At 45.3% G+C, this 21,845-nt stretch overlaps 1 protein-coding gene across 8 annotated transcripts in view; it reads right to left on the bottom strand.

The window, feature by feature from the left end:
• Nucleotides 1-21,845, bottom strand: part of PPP3CB (protein phosphatase 3 catalytic subunit beta) — an 818,129-nt gene that overhangs the window by 252,446 nt on the left and 543,838 nt on the right. The gene's annotated exons all lie outside the window — the stretch shown is intronic.

Genomic DNA, 21,845 nt, shown 5'->3' with positions numbered 1-21,845 from the left:
GGCGGAGGAGGAAGGTACAGAGAAAGTGACCAGAGAGGAGAGAAAGCGGGAGAATTTCTGGGTGCAAAGAAAGTAAGAGCAGGCTTAGAGGTACGGAGTGGGGCTGGTTTGAGCATTTTGGTTTTCCAGTGCGCCCTGATATCGCTGTGGCTAGAATAAGGCCTTGAGTCATATGGAAAAGGGAAAGTAGTCCTGTTAATATTCAGCTAAACAAACAAGCAGGACAAAGACAATCTCAAGCTTGAAAAACATCTTTAAAGAGTTCTACAAGCAGACCCTGTTCCAGCAACTCTGAAACTGATAGCGTAAGACTTTAAATAAATGGGACTGCAAAATGTAGGCTAATTGTGTAAGAATTACAAATCATTCACTAGCAACCAAACATCTGGATATGGATTTTCACTGAATATAGGTCTATTGTAATAGGTAAAGCTTTTGAATATTGTTCAGTGCAGCTTTAGACTGCATCACAACATGTGGACATATTATTGGACCGCTCAACAGGGGCCCAAAATGGTAGAGCATACATTTGTTGGTACCTTACAGTATTCCTTTACATCCTCATGATCAAGAAAGCCCTATCCAGTTTCCTGGACTGTGCTATCATGCCATATGTGAGGAAGTCCCTAAAGTCAAAGTCTTGTGATTACTTGTGGCAACATGCACAGGATACAAAGTGTGTCTCGATTTGAGAAGTTCGTGTTTTCCTTGGGAAACTACCGAATCTAGGCCCTCGACACCTCAGAAGCAATGCTACCCTCGCCATACACTGCCTATGTTGCCAGCAGAGATCGTGTCATTGCATTATGTTGAGGATTTCAGCAGATTACACTCAAGGCTTGTGAGTGAGCCCCATATCCAATATTCATCTGAAAGAGAAGACATACATCCGCCACTTTACCCTTGCCAGCAAAATCCAGCATATTTCCTGGAATGGGCATGTCAAAGCATCTTTGTTAAACAGGTGACAATCTTGAAATTAGAAACTCAGTTGTCAATACTTTTTGGAGACCCAGGAGAGAACTCCAATTGTAGGCACTTATGATGCATGCTAGAAATACAAGGTTGACCCCGGTGGAAAAATGCAATTCCACTATGATGGTAAGAGAAGCTGGTGACATTCTGGGATTTCTTTGTGATGAGGAAACATGCCCATCCTTCTGTAAGGTGCTCCCCCTAAGTTTAAGGAGGACTTGTGGGCTTTTATGATGATATTCTCTGTAAACCCCAATTCTCTTCACAAACCTATGATGACGGCTTCTTTAGTTGTTGCTGACCCTTAAAAATAAACCACTGACATACTCGCCTTAGATAAGAAGCAATGATGTTGTTGGGTCACATTACTCTTCCACTCTACCTCTTGCCCCACCTCCCCCGGAGGGTATTTTGTCTTACTTACTAAGAGGCTAAGCCTCTGCTCAATCCTCTTGTTTCACTGTATTTGTTTTTGGAGGTTCATTTAACTTGCACGCTGGGTGATAACTTACCCTAATCACCAAAGAGAGGAAGTGATACTGAAGATTTTTATGGCAATCGTTGTAATGCTTCAGTTTTTCGAATTCCTTGACAGTGATAATGAAGTAACAATGTTTGCTTACAATATAAACTATTTGTTATAAAACGTGCTTACGGACAAAAAAATGTGGAGGTCTTTTGATAAGAACCTTAAGAGTTGTTCTTCAGTCACCTATTCTATGGGCTGCAGTGCTTACCTCGTGCCAAGACTAAAACTAAGAACCAACAGCTTTATTTACTATTGTGTTCCTCTTCTTAATGTACATCCCGGCAGTGAGCAGCACATTTGGAATGCATAAGTTCCAACTCATATCACACCGTTCTTTCCTTAGTGAGCATCAAGCGTATTAAATCACTCAAGAATATGTAGAGTTAACGTGCTTGAATTACGCTGGTCATCAAAAAGCACAACCAGAGTTCCACTGCCTCTAGCACCACCAAAAGGATATGCACTCTTTATATAGATGCTTTTACCACGCAGGTAAGTATTTGAACATTTACCCGCATGGTAAGCACTGATTATAAGTTTAGGGCTCAGAAGTGGGTAGTGGTAAAGGAAGGTATGGTCATTTTTGGATGTGGGGTGGCTAGTGGTAAGGCAGGTTAGGAGTAAATTAAAATAGGAGGGGGTTAAGATGTTTGGGGCAGTTTCTCCCAAGCAAGAAAAAAATGTAATATATATGTACATGTGAGCAAGACCACAAGTCGATCGAAAGGGGTCAGAGATTTTTTACATTTTTTAAGTAAACCAACTGCACTATGCCCTGTCTCAGCGTTTTTATCTGTGCTTTCTGTGATAGAAATATATATATATATTTATATATATATATATATTCGTACTCTAAAGTAAATATGACTTGCCACCCCTGCTGTGAGTGTTGTCATCTATGTCATTTCAAATGTTGCAGTGATGTTATCAATGATGTCATAGAATATGTCATGAGTAATTTGGGAGGTAATTATCAGTGCATTGGATGGAAGTGAGTTAGTTAATTTCGAGCATGAGTTGTAGTTATTTGAGATAATTAAAACTAATACATTTCATTGGTTTAAAACGGTATTTTTTAACTGATATTTTCACCTAACTATAGTGTTCCTTTAACCTTTGTTTTTTCAATTATTTTTCATTTGTCTTTATCGTTAAGTAACATATTGTTATGATTTCTAACTATAACATCACCTTAACCTTTGTTTTCATTCAATGTCTATTTTTTAATTTTTTACATAAAGTATGATGTCCGTCGCAGTGTGCAGTATGGGGTTGGAGACAGGGCCTGTCAAGGCTCTTTGCCCAATCCACACTGGAGTCCAAACCCATGCACGGCTGACCATGTGATGTATCAATATAAAGGGTGTAATTTAAAATAAGGCAGTCCTTAAAAGGGTTTCATTTGAAGTAAAGCAGACCTACTGACTTTGACAAAGGGTCAGAACACAAAAATATAGGAAGAAGGTGTAATGGATTTATCAGTAGGTCAGCACCATCAACATATGTAAAGCAGGGCTACTGTCTTCGTCAAAATAATCACCAGTAACTATAGCCAAATGAACCTGTTATAAATTCCAGAATTGCAATATCTAATACAAGTGACTGTCATAAAATATTTTAATACACCCTTACCAAAAAATAAGCATGTCGTTTAGTCTATTTTTTTAAAATAACTTTTCAGGCCACAAAATTCAGCCCTAGACCACAAGGTGGCCTTGCACTTCAGCTTAAGAACAAACACCTCCAGCTCGGAGATATTTAAAGATATGGTAAATCTCTCCTGGTGACATGGACTGACCCAGGATACTTATTTACCACAACATTAAAAGATGGCTGGTGGAGCCCCTGCTTTTTCAAAAGCCATAGGGCATTTACACATTGTTTTTTTTTTACTTATGTTATTATACTTATCATACATGGTTAAAGCATGCATGGTTAAGGCATGCATTGCATCGCAGCTCAACCCATCAAAACCAACAATAGGGTCATTTGGGGAGAACTGGCTCTGTACAATAATGGAGGCAGGGAGGGAAGTGTTGTACTTCACCATAGTGCCTCAGGATCCTGGGTGCAAATCCTTTATTCAATGAGCTGCTGCTGGGACATGGATACATCAAATATAGGGTCAGCTTTTATTGATATCAGGTCGAGGGCAAGGTTACACAAATACTTAAGTTCCTGTTTTTAAAGATAACCACATGGGATGTCTGCTGCATATGCAAATCAATGAATATATCTATTCTGTTTATATAGGAAAAAAAGAAACACACAGAAGCAGTGCTTATAACTATACACACCCAAATACCTGTAGGGTAAAATGGGGAGATTTCAACTTATATTTATCGTTTGGTGAGCAGCAATTTTACTCACAGCTTGGGTGGAGTGTTCATAACTTAGCAATGACAATCCTTACATTGTTATCAAGGTAAATGGCTGTAGAATTAATATGCATAATCAGATGGCACTGCCTTACAGGTAAGAGCAATTAATTCTTCACAAGTAAAAACTGTGTAGAGTTCACGTGGAACAGGAGGGAATTTAACGAAGAATGATAATCTGCAAAGTGCCCAATAAGAAAATTCAACAGGGATGATGTGAATAGTAAAATCAACTATAGTCTATCTATAAAGATCCCATAGAGGCGCCTGTAGCATTGCAGGATGTCGATAATTCCCACAAGGGTGGGATATACTCACCTGCTGTTCCCCCTTTCTGACATGCATGGATGTGAAGGAGCCAGGCTTATCTAGAACATTGAGCTGAGTGAAGGAAATGGTTAGCTGGAAGGTTGATGCTTATAGAGAACCACTTCCCTCAAATGTGCAGGAAAAGGAAAATGCCAACACATGCCATAATATTAGGGCATGGTCAACAGTCCCCCAGACTGTTCCACCTACTGCAATCTGAAGTACAGGGTTTGTATCTGAAGTGAAGCATCAAGCATGGCGTACCTTCCCAAGACAGATGTTTCAATTGCTTCAAATAATACTCAAAAAGCTTGTGGTCACATAAAATCAATGCTGGGAGCACTTGCTTACCTGGGCTGTTTTTTCCCCCTCAGACAGAATGGGGCTCAGCCTTTCCGAATTAGTAGGTGGAAAGCAAATTCCCATACTGTGGACATGATCAGGAGAGAATAGAAGAGGCAACCACAGCTCCGGACACATTGGATTCATATGACCAGATTTCCACAAACAAATGGCAAGAGCTAAAACTTGTCCCAAGATTAAGTTAAAGCCTAGCTACATAAAGTAAAAGAGGAGCTATGACTGAAATACACGGCCAAGAAAACTAATAAAGAGTGACCAAGTCCTGTTCTTTCCAGGTCAAACAAGGTAGTGAACCATTCAAAGGGCTATATGTTCTGTTTAAAGTTTTTGCAGCCTCACTGACAGGACACAGAACATTTTCCATTTCAATCACCCTAAAAGGGAAAGGGATTCCCTGGGATTGCCATCTGGCTTTAACTATCTTAGTGGAGAATCCGGACATCCAGGAAGTACAAAAACATCAAACAGAAATACTTTAACATCCCCGTTCAACAAAATTCTCCTTAACTAATTAAACCAAGTAAAGGGACACTCCAGAATGAAATAATCAGTTTGGCTGAGAAAGTGGAAAGAGGACTCCGAGGTCAGGAAACTACTGGCCCTTAATAGTGAACAGAGGAATAATTCCTCGTAAACAAGAACAGTCACACAAGCCGACCTGAAACTATTTTTTAAAGGAGATTACATTAGAAGTAAACACCATCTGAACAAATGTAAAAACTAGTCTGTAAGGGAACAAGAGAAACATTTCCAGAAGAGGCAGTAGAGTATACAACTAGAAGTAGATACTGGATCATTGGGCACCCTAAAGCCGGCAACCAGCTGAATCTGGGGCCTGAAGTGGAGAAGCGCGACCTTCACAAGATGGTGGCTGGGCGACTCGGCCGTGTTCCTAGAGGCTGAGTCTGAGGACGTGGGCCCGATCGACAGCGGGAGGAGGAGAGGGGAGGCTGGGCCCGGCCAGGTCGAGGCAACTAGATTCCTGATGGGCCACTGAGCGTCCCATCCGGGTGGCACCATTGGGGACCCACACGAGCTTCAGATTGCTCGGGGGCGGGACCCTGGCAGCGGTGGCCTCAGTGGCTGGAGAGCTGCGGCGGAGGAAGGACTTAACTGAGTAGAGACCGACTGGCCACAGACATAGGTACTCCTAAGGCAGTGACATTTGGGCTGAGGGGCCGGAGTGGCGAAGTGCTGCTGCAGGGCATTGAGGCAGGCCACCGGGCAAGATATTCTTGACGGCGGCCAGCTGGAGCTGAATGTAGACCTTTCAATAGAGGAGGCCCCGGTAGTGCAGGGGGCGGAGGAGAGACTCCTGGGAGGGACACCTGGGTAGCCTGGCTGGGGAAGAGGGGGCCAACTACAATGGGCCCTGGCTGCCATGGTTGCCACATGGCGAATTAAAGTGAACTACAGCTGCAGCGTTTAACACGATGAACCCCTGGGGGACCTCCTGAGGGACTTGGACTGCCTGAACAAGCGGGGCCACCTGATGGGGACACAGGACACTACTGCAAACCCCTGAGAACAGAGAAAAGATCAAGGTATCACATCTGGCAAGGGAGACATACCAGGCAGAAAGACCAGTAATACCAGGGGCACTATGGGGAGTAGTCCCCAGTAGAGGAGAAGGAAGCGACGTAACAAGGCGACCTGAGGCAACGCTCTCACCTGCTCTGTGGAAGATGAGACCTCCCCCACACAACCCGAACAGACTAAGGGAAGAAGGACAAGAGTGAATTTGCTGACTCAGCAGACCCCCATCCATGAAACAGCCAACATACTGACAGTTAATAGGGACACAGCTGGGGTTCGCATGTAGCTTCAGAGTCCTAAGAGGGGCCAGAACTCCAGTTTCACCAGAATGCAACGGTCAGCCTCACCGCAAGGGTTTCAGGCAGGATGGTGTTACGTAGCATAGAGGAGAACCTCGTATCTGGTCGTTGTAGACACCTGAGAACGAGAGTCTACCCTTCATGCAGAGGCAAATGGGGAAAGCAACCAAGAAGAGGAGTGGAGATCTGGAAGGGCCCTCGCCGGCACAACTAACCAACGAGATGGCGGAGCCAAATCAGTCCGCTGTAACTAGCCCAACCCTACCAGACGTACTTTAGGCCATAGCAGACTCATGGACAGCAACTGAATTAAAAAAAAAAAGACACTGAGCATAGATTTGGGCCTCCTTCGAGACGGCCCGCTTGAAAGAGAGAGTCACTGCGACAGAAGGAAGCTATCAGCAGCAACTCCTACCTTGGCCTCAGCAGATGGGCGCATGACGGCCATCGAAGCCTGGTTAAAAGAATTAGAGCATAGAGCATAGGATGCCGAGAACAAAGCAAGACACAACAACATCAGGGTGAGTGGATTCACAGGAAAAAGAAAAAAAAAAATTGAAGGCTCCGACATGGTGGGCTATCTGGAAGAATGGTTCAAATCCGTCGTGGCACCGGAAGGACTTTTGCCCTTCTTCGCACTGGAGAGAACCCATAGAGTGCCTGCCAGGGCACCTCCGCCAAGGTCAGTGATAGTGCGGCTACTTCATTATAAAGATCCGGACACCATACTGCGCCAGGTCATGCCTTTGGGAAGACCTGAAGGTTTACAACAGCAAAGTATCAGTAATCCCTGACTTCTCTCAAGAATTGTAACGTCAGAGGGCAGCTTTCATGTCTGTGAAACAAAAACTCAGAGAGTTGGAGCTCCCATACTCCATTCAATTTCCGGCTCGGCTTCGAGTGGTCACCCACATAGGGGTGGATTTCTTTAACACGCCCCAAGAGGCGTGGACCTGGCTTGAACTCTTGCCAAACATTGACTCAGACACCCTTGTCCGACACAGAAAGAGGAAGCGTCAACGTAGGAAACAGCCACAGCCCTGGACTGACCCACCCACACCAGTAGTAGTACAGGAAGAATGGCAGAAGGTGATGGTGGTGGTCACATGGCTGGGTGGGGCCTAGCAGCGCATGATATCCCCGAGTAGACAGATGTGTGATGAACAGACTCTGAGAGCGAGACCACAGTTTCAACCTGTTCGATTGTAGTTCTATCAGTGGTCACCCCAAACACTGCAGATGAACTCTTATAGATAGGCAGCGGAGCACTGCAGCTGTACTTGACTGGGACCTCCAAACATTGGCCAGCCGGCCGGCTAGCTTCTACCAAAAGCTATTGAGATTGGTGCGTCCTGCCCCCGTGGTGTTGTTAACATCACCCTTACTACACGAGTATGCCTAATCTCCACATGGCAGACAGCAAGTTGAGGGGTGGGATGGAGGCACCCAGAGCACCCTGCCGCAGCACAACGGAATCACCACCCCAGCTCACAATGTAGCCTGAACGTTAGAGGGCATGAGTATTTTTGACTCAGTTCTTTGACTGTTTGGGCGAGAACATTTAGTTTTTTGCCCTGGGTAAGGGGAGTTGGGGAAAATTGTATTTAGTTACATAACAGTTTATGTTGTGTTGCCTGGATATGTCTCATATACATACTGATCAGGAAGGGGCTCTTCTGGGGTGGGACTGGGACCCAATGTGTTCTTCACCATACAACTCATGGAGGCCACACTGAGTTTTAAGTTCCTCACATGGAATGTTACAGGAATACGATCCATGACTAAAAGACACAAGGTATTTTCCTATCTCAATAGAAGGGAAATTCAAATTGCGATGCTTCAGAAGATGCACCTAGATACTGTAGAGAGCCGTGCCCTCCAGAGAAGGAGAGGTCAGGTCTACTGTACCACTTATTCGGCTTATGCCAGAGGGACTTTATTATGGGTCAAACATGGGGTACCATACCAACACACAACGACTGTCATAGACCTGTTGGGACGCTACACTATAATTGTTTGAAAGTTAGATGGGAGGGAAATAGTGCTGGGCAGCATTCATGGTCCCAATACAGACCAGGTGGGATTCCTTGCCTCCATCTCTGAACAATTAGCAGTGCACTTAACGGGATTGGTACTGCTAGGGGGAGATTTTAATTGCATAGCACATACGATGCCAGATAGATCGCATCCCACCCCACCCTCTTCACCGGTTAACAGAACAGCTCAAGGTTACCGCACTTGGCAGAGGGACTGAGGCCTGGTTGACTCGTGGTGCATCCAGCATCCAGATTGCAGGGACTCCTACTTTTACTCGCCAATGTATGATTTGCATGTGAGGCTGGACACATTCCTATGCTCTCCAGATATACATCCATGAACACACCTGACCGAGTATCTAACCCGAACGCTAGCCGATCATAACCCATTGTTAATTAAGCTGGGGTGGTCATGGACTCACGTGCCGATTCCCACCTGGCGACTCCAGCCAGCTCTATTGGAGGATCCAGCTTTTACACATACCATTAGCGCAACAATAGATGCTTACTTGGAGGTTAACAGAAGCTCGACAAGCTCAAAATTGGCAGAATGGGACGCATTCAAGGTGGTCACTAGAGGGAACTGCATTTCAACAGCTACCGATGCACGTCGGATGCTACTACATGACATACAGAAAGCAGAGCAAGTGCTGCGCTCACTTGAAAAGCAACATCCAAACGCTCCAGAATTACAAACAACACTCCTCACAGTACGAGAAACGACAGCAGTAGCAGTTGAACAACTAAGCTGTTATGACTATAAAGCCTATATAGCACACACGCACACTCAGAGGGGAACTATGCAAGTTCATTACAGGTTAGCAAATCCTACGCATATGAGCACAGCTATAGTTGAATTAACCCACCCCATGGAGCACAGCAGATGCACCCAGACAGAGATCAATTGCGAATTCTATAAATACTATGCCGACCTTTATGAGAACAAAGTCTGATCAACGGAAGCAGAGATACACAATTTCTTATCACATATTGTAGTCCCAACAGTCTCTGAGCTCGAGGCGACGGAGCTGGGGAAAGCGATTATTGTAGCTGAAGTGAAGGCGGCCGTTAGCAGCACAGTGTGAAACAATACCAGGTGACCAGATGGACTCCCGGTTGAATTTTACTCAACATATATAGATAAATTGGGCCCAAGACTGATTGAGGTATATGAAGAAGGTAGAGAACAGCTCTAGGAGGCCTTGATCATTCCTCTGCTGAAACCGAGGAAGCCGCCCACAGATGTGGCCTCATACCACCCCCTGTCGATGCTGCCTGTGGATTATAAGATACTGAGCAAAATTCTGGCTACGCGCCTATTGCGGCGTATGCCACACCTGGTCCATATAGACCAGGCTGGGTTCATCCCAGGACTTCAAACAGAAATGAATATGAGGCGCCTCTTCTCTTCATAGTGAAGCCTAAGCTAAACAAAAGGCGATGATATTAGGAATCTATTTAGAAAAAGCCTTTGATAGCCTTGAGTGGTAATATCTTTATGAAGTGCTTTGTAAATTTGGGCTGGGGGAGTAATTTATCTACACTACAATATCGGAAAGCTATTGGGTGGAGAGGGGGACCAGACAGGGTTGTCCCCTCTCTCCATTGCTTTTTACTTTAGCTATCGAACCGCTGGCTTGTATTGCCAGGGCGGAAAGGGCTTATGCGGGCATAACGATAGTGGGACAAATGCACCACATCGCCTTGTATGCAGATGATCTATTGCTCTTCCTGCAGGATGGAGCCCGCAGCCTATTGGAGCTGGGGGTATATCTGGCCTCAGAGTAAATTGGCAAAAATCTAGCTTATTTCCTGTCCTCGAGGGCAGAGTGCCCCCTTGGATCTTGGGAACCTACAGTGGGAACCACAATGCCTGCCTTACTTGGGAGTTCAGGTTTACCATAGTAACTTAGACCTGCTGGAGGGAAACACAGCAGACTTTGAGAGGAATTCTGGGGAATATGACTTTCTGGGTCTCACTGCCAATATCCGTGGTGGGACGACTGCCACTCTTAAAAATGATGGCGCTACCCCGTCTGTTGTACCTTTTCACCACTCTCCTGTTGTGGACTCTGAGAACCTTCTTCAAAAAATTAAACTCAATGATCATAGACTACAGGCAGACGATGTTTGGCACTCACGGTCCTGCAACGCCCACTTGAGGAGGGGGGACTGGCTGTCCCTCACTTCGAAGCTTACTATTTAGCGGGTCAACTGCAGTGGCTGACTCGATGACTTGCTGGCCGGATAATGCCAGATAGGGAGACTTCCCCTTTTTACTACAGCTAGGGCCCCCGCCTGTCTCTGTCTCCTGTGAGCTGAAAGTGATGCACAGATGTTGACTACGACATCTCCGCAGATCACAATGTGCCACGCCCTACGCGCCTGACATACCACTGAAATGCTTGCTGGCATTACCGCATAGAGGGGACTGGAGGAGACTCTTACGATGGGAGGCGGCGGGGGCAACCACTGTGGAGACTCTATACGAAGCAGATTCTCTCTTGCCCTTTGAAGATTTCTGCGCCCGGTGTCGGATTCCAGTGGGGCACTTTTTGCTTTATAGAGCAGTCACAGAGACGATTGTCCAGCACTGGCAGGTGGGGCGGAATAAAGTCACCAATATCGGAAGTGACTCAATATCTTGGAAGTGCCATGGGTACACTTAAGGCAGTGACCTGCCTTTATAGGAAAATCAGATCCGTGTTCTGCAAGCTGTTAAGAATCCTTAAGCATAAATGGGAGACAGACTTGGGGGCCCCTATCACAGATAATGAATGGGAGGGAATATTGGCTCAGACCCCGTAGACCTCTAGGAACGCCCGATTTAAACTTATCAATATGTACGTGTTACATAGAGCCTACCTGACCTCAGGCAGAATTAAGAGGCACTTCGGTCTCACAGAGGCCAAGTGTCCTAGATGCGGAGAGGAGGACGCAGAATTTCTCCACAAGTTTTGGTCTTGTCCGAACATACGAGAGTTCTGGAGATCGATTACACATCACATCACAGATCCGATCGATCGAGAAGTACCAGTTGATCGCAGACACTGTTTATTAGGAGGCTATCGCCAACAAATTCAGAACAAAGTCGCAGACCAGTTTCAGGATTTTGGCTTTGGTTTTGGCTAAAAGAGAAATAGCAATGACTTGGAAGGCGACACAGGGCCCCGCGAAAGCATATGGGAGAGAGAAGTGTTGAAATGGGCAAAGGCAGAAGAGGCAGCTAGGCACAGGGAAGCGCGGAGAGGCCAAGGACCACTGGAGAGGGCATGGGGCACATTAGGAACTAGAACACCTGGGGGAGGGGCCACAAGATGAGGCGACACCACCCTGAACGTTCTGCGCTGACACTCAATATGGAACCATGACACCCGAATTCAGCACCAATAGGGACCACACAGACACATAAGGAGACATGAGAGTAGGCCGAAAACTGAGAGGATCTCCTCCCACATAGCAGTCCGAGATACCTACCACACACTGAAATATCGCAACATCTAGGCACACGAGGAGGGAGCGGGGGGAGTTTAGGCCCCCGAGGGACCCCTGTCAAAAGGAAATACCCACCAGACCACATGCCACAGCGAGAAATATCAGGAGAATAAGGGACACTGTGCAATAACTGGGTACGACGCTACCACTGTCAATGTTACGTGCTAAATGTAATAACATGCCAGATATACTTTATCCTGTATAAGACATTGAAAGTGTCTATTGCGGTGGGGCACAACTAACAAAAGGAGCCCATGAGAGGGTTGTAATGTTTGTATTTGAAACTTAATAAAATCTGTTAAAAAAAAAAAAAGTAGATGCTGGAATAGAAATTAAAGAAGCTTGCTTAAATAGGGGTGAGACTGCTGTCCGTGGAAGAAAAGATGAAAGCATGTGAGGCCATACAAGAAGATGTGGCAAATAGTGCAAGAGTGAATCTGAGGCATCCCACAGAAGGAAATCATGTTATTGCATTAATCCAAGATCTTCTTCCCGGAATCAGAATATGGGACGAAGACTCACTAAAACACATGATCTGCACCCATAGTGTTGTCACCTAGTCTTGCCCCCAGATTTGCACCAAGGTTTGCTTTCTTGAGGAGAAGGAAGACACAGAGTGTGTCACTGTTAGAAACCACGTCTGTTGTTGGCAGAGGTATGCACCCTGTCAAGTAGGGACCACAGCTCTAGTCTGGGCAAGTCAATGACACATCATAAATTAGCCTGTGTTCACCCTCTGGTAGCTTGGACCTCAGCAGGCAGGCCTAACTTAGCAGGCTATGTGTAAAGTACTTGTGCTCCACCCACACAAAACCATATGAGGCGCACCCCGGTAAAAGACTTCACACGGGTATATAAAAAAAAATATTTTGTTTATCTAGATACATTTAAGTTCAATACAATACAGAAATATTTAGCTTTGAAGGTAGTAAGATCAATGTGCAAGAAAAGAGTAATGGGTCAAACTGATGGTGCCGGGGACTCCTCGGCACAGGTGTCCAATATCCGTGGTTGTGTTCCTATCAGTAGGGGGATGCGGCAATGCAGGGCCACAGCTACTCGGGTTGAAGTTGAAGAAGTGGATGAGGCAGAGCGGTTCAGGTGCTGCATGAGTGACGCTGAATAAGAGTGAGTGGCATGCACGGGGCAGAGGCCGCTCAGGTGAAGCTGACAAGATGAGAGGGGTGAAGCTAAGCAGAAGCGGCTCAGATGAGGTTGTTGCAATGAGAGCAGCAAAGGCAGAAGCTGCCTCGGTGAAGTTAATGGGGTCAGAGTGGCGAAGCAGGACAGAAGCCGCTTGGCTGAAAAGTCGATGCGACGAGAGGGGCAAAGCAGGGCAGAAGCTACTCAGGTGAGGTTGAAGCCATGAGACTGGCAAAGCAGGACAGAAGCTGCTCGGATGAGTTTGATGCATTGCGAGCAGCAAAGCAGGGCAGAAGCCACTCAGGTGAGGATGATGTGATGTAAGCGGCAAAGCAGGTCCAAAGCTGTTTGGGTGGGGTTGATGCGATGCAAGTAGCAAAGCAGGTCCAAAGCCACTCGGATGAGGTTGATGCAATGCAAGTGGCAAAGCAGGGCAGAAGTCGCTCGGGGGAAGTTGTTGCGATACAAGCAGCAAAGCAGGGCCGAAGTCGCTCGGGGGAAGTTGTTGTGATACAAGCGGCAAAGCAGGGTCGAAGTCGCTTGGGGGAAGTTTTTGCGATACAAGAGGCAAAGCAGGTCAGGAGGCACCTGGGAGAAGTTGTTGCAAAGCAAGCAGCAAAGCAGGGCAGAGGCTGCTCGGATGACAGTTGCGAGGTGAGCAGTGTGGAAAAAGTAGGACCGCTCGGGGTCGCTCTATGCTTGGAGGTCAAGCCATGGGTTACTAGGCATAGATCAGCAGGCAGCAGGGCGGCACAACCAAGCAGGGCAGCAGTTCCTGAGAGCAGTCAATCCTGACAGAGTGCAATCCTGGCACACAGCAGTCTTTACTTCAGCAGGGTGTCTTGAGTCCAGAAGTGTACTGTCTTGTCTTGGGCCCAATATTTACATTAAAAAGTGCCTTTGATGTGTGGAGTGAATACAAAGAATTCTTGTGAAGTGCACAGGTCCGGCTTTCAGGTCAGCCTCTGCTCCAGACTATCAGTGGGAAGTAAGAGCCTCTATGTGTGGACTCCAGATGCTACCCCTCCCAACCTCCTCCTCAGGAAAACCAAGCAGTATAAAGATGCATGCAGATGCAATTGAGTATCCTGTGTTGTTGGTGTTTGAATGGAATGCACAAGTGTAACTGTCACCTAACCCAAGCCCAACGTGTATTGGAGGCTGTGGGCGCACAGGGCACAAAGTGCTAAGAAATGCCTCCAAAGAAATGCCTACTTTCTAAAAGTGGCATTTTGAAAATAGTAATAATAAATCCAACCTTACCAGTAGAAAGGATTTATTATAACCATTCCAATGGTACTAAACATGATGCAGCTAGTCATAGCAGATAAGGAATTGGACCTTAAAGGCAATATAAGGAATTCCAAATGCAGGCCTATGAGAGGGGCAGACAACACTGTATTGAAAAAGGACTTTGGGGAGTTTTTCATTACCATGACATGAGAACTTAAAAGCGTATGTCCTGCCTTTTGCTTACATGGGGCCCTGCCCTATGGGCTTCTTATGGCCTACCTTAGGGGTGACTTAATGTAAGAAAAGGGGAGATTAAGGTTTGGCAAAGGTTTTAAATACCAAGTAGGTTTGCAGTTAGACTCCACACACAGGCTCTTTGGTGGTAGGCCTGAGACATGTTTACAGAGCTATTCAAGTGGGTGGCACAATTAGCGCTGCATGCCCAATAGTAGCATTTCATCTACAGGCCTTGAGTTTGGGTATACCACTCTACAAGGGACCCACAGATAAATTAAAAATGCCAATTGTGGATCCACTAACATTACCATGTTGTAGGGGAGAAGCACTTGCACTTTAGTACTGGCCAGCAGTAATAAAGTGCTCAGAGTCCTAAGACCGACAAAATGTACAGCAACAAAACAGGAGGTAAAGGCAAAAAGTTTGTGGATAACCCTGCAGGAAGGGCAATTTCCAACAGTCATCTTCAGAGGATGCTATAATCAAGGAAATTCATAAACTGCAACTATCAAGAAAGTGCTAAATTTAAAGTAAAAGGAAAAAACAAGATTAAAAGCCTAGTAACAGTTGTAGGAGGCTGGCCTGGTTTGTAGTGGGTAGCTAAGGTACTTACACCTTATACCAGGTCCAGTTATGTCTTATTAGTGAAATGCAGGCAGTGTCTAGCAGCTTAGACTGTCTAGGGGTTGCTGTGGCAGAGCAGCTAAGGCTGAACTAGGAGACATGCAAAGCTCTTGCAATACCACCATAGTCACACAGTACTTATACACAATAAAATACAATACTCAGTGTTACCAAAAATAAAGGTACTTTATTTTGACACAAGGCCAAAAAATATCTTAGAGGCAATACTACTTCTGGAGATAAGTATTATACACAATGGAGACAGGGGCTGGAGCCGGGTTCCCCTCCTAATTGGCTGTTGTTCACCTGACTTCGGGGCGGGAGAAGCCCCTTTAAACTTTAACGCGCGCCCGCTCGACGCGCGCGGGCCGCGCCCGGTCGAAGCCCGGGCCAAGGGCGGGCCCGTCCTGCGCCCGTCCGCGACCGAAAGAGGCCGGGCCGGGCTACATCCCTTGGTTTTTGACTTTGGACTTGTTTCTGTGACTTGCGAACAGTAGGGTCTGAGAAGCTCATAAGTCGTGTTGTATTTTTCTTTCCTTTCATCTTTAGCGGCAGAGGGTGGGTCCTAAAGGCCTAACATCGCCATAAGCCAGCGGCTCATTAGAGGCCCCTGGTTCCAAGGAAGGAAAATAGGTCGACGACGTGGGGGGGCGTTGGAAGGAAAGCAGCGTACTAACAAAACCCTAGATGGATTCCTGCAAAAGGCTGTTGGGGAACTTGAAAAAGAAATAGAGTTAGTGCAGCGACGCTTAGCTGTTCCCCCATCTCTAATTAACAGTCTAGTCAATGATAGCTCTGCCCCACAGCCCCCCCTGCGAACAGAATTGCAGTCTGTGCTGACTACCCCTCTCCCCTCCCCATCTAGAATCCCCCAGGAGTTCCAGGATGAAACGCCAAACGTAACCACCACCCGTGCCGCGCCAATCTTGCTGATTCGGAGTCCCTCAAATGAAGGTCCCTTTACCTCAGTAGACTCTAATACCAAAGGAAAAAGGAAACGAAGGGAACCTGTTATTAAAAACAAACGATCTAGGACTTTGAGCCCCTCTAACTTGGCTCAGCCTTCTAATAAGGATGCGATTTTAATCCCCTCTCACAACACTGACGAACGACAGGCAAATGAGCATACCAGGGATCTCATAAGAGACGAGCTATCAAAACTATTTCTTCCTATTTTAACTCGTCTCCAAACAATAGAGGACAAACTGGAAAGTCTTATCAATAGCCAGCTACCAATAACTGCTCCAACTGTAGAAACTCAATCCCATTCCCCCCCCCAATTATGATCTCATTATTGCCAACAGACCATCCGGCCAAATAGCCAAGTCTCCTCTTTCCTCTTTTAATCAAGATTGGCCCAGCTCCGTTAAAGCAGCTAGTATTTTAATGAATAAGCCTCGTATAGTCTCAGTTCCCCTTCCAAAAGGATCCGCCCCATGGAATAGCCCAGTAACTAATTCGGGAGAAGGTAACCCCACCTGTGAGCACCTTCAATTAGGTCCCCAGAAGAGGGGCCAGATCAGTGGTCTGTTAGATCCAAAAGTGCTACATTTACCACCAGAATCATGCCCATATGTTCTCATTATATCGAATGTACCTGAACTCAAACCTCACTCCACTGAATCTTTTATCGAACTCAAAAACAAGGTCATTCATTGGTTACAAGCGAATGCGGGGTTTGCTTTCCCCATGATACCTTTCGATACTGATGGTGAGAAGGGTAGGGTGGGTGGGCTCCTTAGCGAAGATCGGTTCAGGCGACTGTATTGTTATCAACTTCAACTCTCCTGACCTTGTTCAACGGCTCTTTTTAAATGCTAACAGACCTTATCCTTTAATAGGTAAAGTTTCCCTTTGCAGGTTACAAGTATTTTATCCTCCCTCTATGCCATCTTGGAGTAGACAATCGCCGCTGTTACATTGGGCTTCCCCCGCTACCCAAACACAGCCTATCCCCGTACTTGGCCCTAGATGCCTTTCACCATCTCTTTCTGAGATAGATTGACTAGGAGATGACCTTTCGGAAGTGGCTCTGAGTATTTGTGAAGTTGAGGACACCCACCATCTTGTCCTCAGCGTCTCTAATTCTGTTATTTCATCAACCTTGGCAGACTTTGACAATCAGGGATCACCCGCAAGCACCATGTGCCAAGCAAATGAGGAAGGGACTCCCAGCCTGACAATCGTTCCTTGTAATCTGGGGTTCACCCGCATGGCTAATTCACCAAATATAAATATAGCTGGTGTAGCATCCAGCGAGGTGAACAGGGCACAGAGTGAGAAAGCTATAGGTCTCAATATACCTGAGGGAAATAGTATGGTTCCTAGCTGTACCCTCCACTGTAGGAAATATTCCCAGAATGAAGTAGGGTCCACAAAAATAGAGGATCTCGGTGAGGTACTCAGCTGGAACATAGCAGGGTTGGAAAGTAAACTACATAGCTCCAGATGGGGCAACTTTATTGACGAACACCAGATTTGTCTTTTTCAAGAAACGTGGGCATTGGAACCTAAATACAGATTAGGCTTTAAAAGCTATTGGGTTCCAGCACGCAAGTAATCTTTTGGGAGACCATCGGGAGGGCTGCTTGTTTGGTTAAACAGTTCTCTTAGGTGTAAGATAGAAGAAATAGACATGGGTTGCCCTGATTTGCAAACCTTATTAATAACGATTTCTGAAGAGAGACCCCTACTATTAATTAATATCTATAATAGGAACGTGAGCTCCCATCCTGACTCTGATGCCCTGTCCATTCTGGATTGTTTTCTTAAAAACAATTCTTCCTATTTTGTCTTGATTGGAGGGGACTTTAATGTCACATTCGAACCCAATCCCTTAGTCCAAGGGATATGCAAAGAAGAGGATGCCTATTGGGGCATCCCTCAGCTAGTCTCCAACAAAAGACCAAGACTGAGTAAATCTGCGTGCTTACTGGCTGATATTACACTAGCACATGGCCTCCGAGCGTGTAATGGTCGTTCGCGCTCGGATATAAATTTGCAAGCCACCTTTAGGCACGGAGGGCATAGTAGCCAGATTGATTATATACTCCTTGACATCCGACTGTGGAGCCACATGTTCGATATGAGGGTCCAAGAGCAGGTTGAGAGTGATCATGACCCGTTGATTTTATTGACTAGAGGACTCTTCCCTTCGTTTAAAGCGTCCCACTCTAAGACTCATGACCTTCAGCTGGCCTTAACAAACAATAGACGCAACTTAAAATGGGAATCTGTTATCTCTTCCCCTAAACACCTTGCATCTATATACAATCTGCTTGCCAACCAAATGGAGTGTATGATTTGGCTTAACGAGGAGGGGGAGGGCGACAGACTCTTAGCAGCCCACACCGAATTGTTTCAATCTTTAAAGCATCTCTTTACAAAAAAGATTCTTTAACAACCCAAATAAAAAGCACTGCGCTCCCTGGTTTAACAATTTTTGCAGGGAAGCACAATTATCTCTCCTGAAAGCAATAAAAGAAGGCCATGCTGAGTCGTTAAGAATAGCCAGGAAGGATTATAAGAAGGAATGTTCCAAGGCACGCAGAAGCTGGGAAGAGGCCAGATGGGCCACCATTCTGGAGACTGCTAAATCCAACAACACATTCAGGTTCTGGAAGCTAATAGCTGATGATTGCAGTGATTCCCCTGCCGCACCTGGCTCCTCAATTCTCTCAGCAGCATGGGTGGAGCATTTTGGACAACTATATGAAGGTCCATCTGAAGCATCTTTGTGGGCCCCTGATGCCTCAATAACCCAAGAGACCACCCTGATTATATTCTCTCTAACTGAAACAAGAGCAGCAATAGAATCACTGAAATGGGGAAAGGCCCCTGGCCCAGATAAGATTCCAGGCGATCTATATAAGTCAAGACCCGATATATGGGCACCATATCTTAACCTTATCTGCAATGCAATTGCAGCGGGGGCTCCCGCCCCACCTACTTGGAAAGGGGCTGAAATAGTACCCATTTTTAAAAAAGGTAACCCCAACACCCCCGCCAATTATCGTCCAATTTGTCTTCTTGATAACTCCCAAAAAATGTATGCAAAACATCTCTTGCTCCATCTTGATGAATGGATTATGGAGTCTGAAGCTCTCTCTGACCTACAAGCGGGATTTAGACCTGCAGTGAGTACAATAGACCAAGCCCTGAGATTCCTGTCAATAAAATGGAAGAATGTTGACCTGGGGGGGGTAATCTGTATGTGGTCTTTATAGATCTTAGAGCCGCATTTGATTTGATCCCCAGGAACTTGCTGTGGTCAACACTATCAAACATGGGGGTGCCATCTGGTCTTTTGAAACTCATTGCCCAACTGCATGAAAATACTTTTGCTCAAATTAGTTGTGGTCAGGGGGGTGAGTTGACTGACCCCGTAGCTATTAAAAAAGGAGTCAGACAGGGATGTGTCCTGGCGCCCACTCTTTTCCTGCTCTATATTAATAATTGTATTCACTACTTAGAGAATTGCACAAATGATTCACCTAAATTGGTTGGGAAAAAAATCCTGTGTCTGCTATATGCAGATGATACAATCTTGCTATCGAAATCGCCAATGGGAATCCAAAACTTGATCAATCAATTCTGTGTCTATTGTAGTGACTATGGTATGGACGTAAACGTCAAGAAAACAAAACTCATGATATATAGTACTTCAAGGAAACGACTGCGCATTAGAAAAGAAATGAACTCGATTCCGCTGGAAAAAGTGGAAGAGTTCGACTATTTGGGTATCAGACTATCGACTACAGGCAAATGGAAGGCAGCTATTGATAAAGGGGATCTTATTATAAGCCAAAGAGGTGGGGCCCTTGTCCGTAGATCTAGAAAGGCTCCGAGCCCTCCCTTGAACATACTTGCGGAGATTTACAATGTCCAAATCCGTGCGGCGGCCCTATATGGAGCGGAACTTTGGGGGTCCCACAAAAATGTGGACATTCTGCAAACTAAAGAAAATAATTTCCTTAGACAGGTGTCCCGGTTAGGTATGGGCACACCAATGACCCCTCTTAGGCTCGACTTAGGTTTAAATAGCATCAAAGCCACAGCGGCCCTAAGACCTCTTTCCTACTGGATTCGTTTATGGAAAACTGTTGAACTCAAACCATATAGGTTGGCGATAAGGGAGCTCAAAGCCGCCCCCCAGGTCTTGGAGAAAATTCATTGGCTGAAGGAGATTAAATCTGCCTGGAATAAAATAGGACTCCCCCATTACTGGAAACATCCGGATCTAATCCCCAACAATTCAAGGAAATTCGTTACAAGAAGATATTGGGAGAAAATTAATGAAGATTCCTTGCACCAAAAGGGGGCGGGCAGGCTAACAATGGAATTTCTCCAACTTAAGCACGAGCCCTGGTCCGAGAATTTTTTTAACCTTCCTATGCCTCCGTATGCCCGTGTTCTATATCTCCAGCTAAGATATGGTACATTGCCTATCAATAGTTTCACGGCCCACTGGCCATCTAACATTTCCTCAACTGATAGATGCATTTCTTGCCAACACAGTAAAGAAACAACAGAGCATATACTATTCTTCTGCCCTTTGTATAAGAGTGCCAGAGGGAGGTGGATCATTCCCCTCTGCAATTTTTTTTTACTGCAGGATAGAGCTAACGCCACCAGAATTTGCACATATGATACATCTTCCCTGGTAGCTACAGTAACCAAATATCTATCGGAGGCCTGGTGCATCCGCCGTAGGTTTATGTAACAAAGGGCATTTGAGCTAACTTGACAATAGTCCACAGAGGGAGACTCAATTGTTATTCTCTATGTAGTTTCAGCAGAAATTTCACTAGGAACTTGTTGCCCCCCATACGACCAATAGAGATTGCATAAGTTTACAGAGTTATTTTTGCACTCGAAATTTGATGTGCTCCTTGACAAAATATTTTATATCTGGAAGGGAATTCTATTTGTTTTTTGAATTGACGAGGGCCAAGTCTTATGGAAAAATAGCTGCACACACTGGTATGTTAGATATAAGTTTTATATCCTAGCTCTCACCTTTTTTAATTTTCTTACTATTTTATCTATGTTTTATCCATTGTATTTTATCTACGATCAAAAGCTTAGTCTTGATGATTTTATAGTTATATTTCTTTGATTATTATTGGTCTTATTAGTACCTTGTATTGTTATCATGAATTTTAACATATATTATTTATTATGTAACATTGTTATCTTTGTAATTCTAAATGGTCCAGATCTCTAGACCGAATGAATTTAAATAAATAAAAAAAATACACAATATATACACTAGTAACCAAAATCAGGTAAGTAAACAGTCATAGAATAGTGCAAACAGTGAAAAACAGTAGATTGCTATGGGCCTAGGGGCAAAACAAATCATATACTAAAATAGTGGAATGCGAAAGTTGGATTCCCCCCTAGGCAAGTGTAGTGTGTAGAGGGGCGCTGGGAATGTAAGAAAACACCAAAGGTAAGTAAAGTACCCGACCCCAGAGCCCAGGAAAGCAGGAGTAAAGTACAGCAAGTTTCCCCAGAACACAAAAGTCGTGATAAAGAATTATGCAAGAACCAAGCAAGACTGCAAGCAACCAACAATGGATTCCTGGACCTGAAGAATTGTGGAGAGAGGCGACCAAGTCCAGAAGTCGATGAAGAGTCCAGGATGAACAGGAGCCCCTGCCCACCTGGAAGAAGGTGCAAAAGT

Source organism: Pleurodeles waltl, chromosome 6 (genome assembly GCF_031143425.1).
Source record: "Pleurodeles waltl isolate 20211129_DDA chromosome 6, aPleWal1.hap1.20221129, whole genome shotgun sequence".
NCBI classification, from domain to species: Eukaryota; Metazoa; Chordata; class Amphibia; order Caudata; family Salamandridae; genus Pleurodeles; species Pleurodeles waltl.
This window is presented reverse-complemented; position numbering and strand designations above follow the sequence as displayed.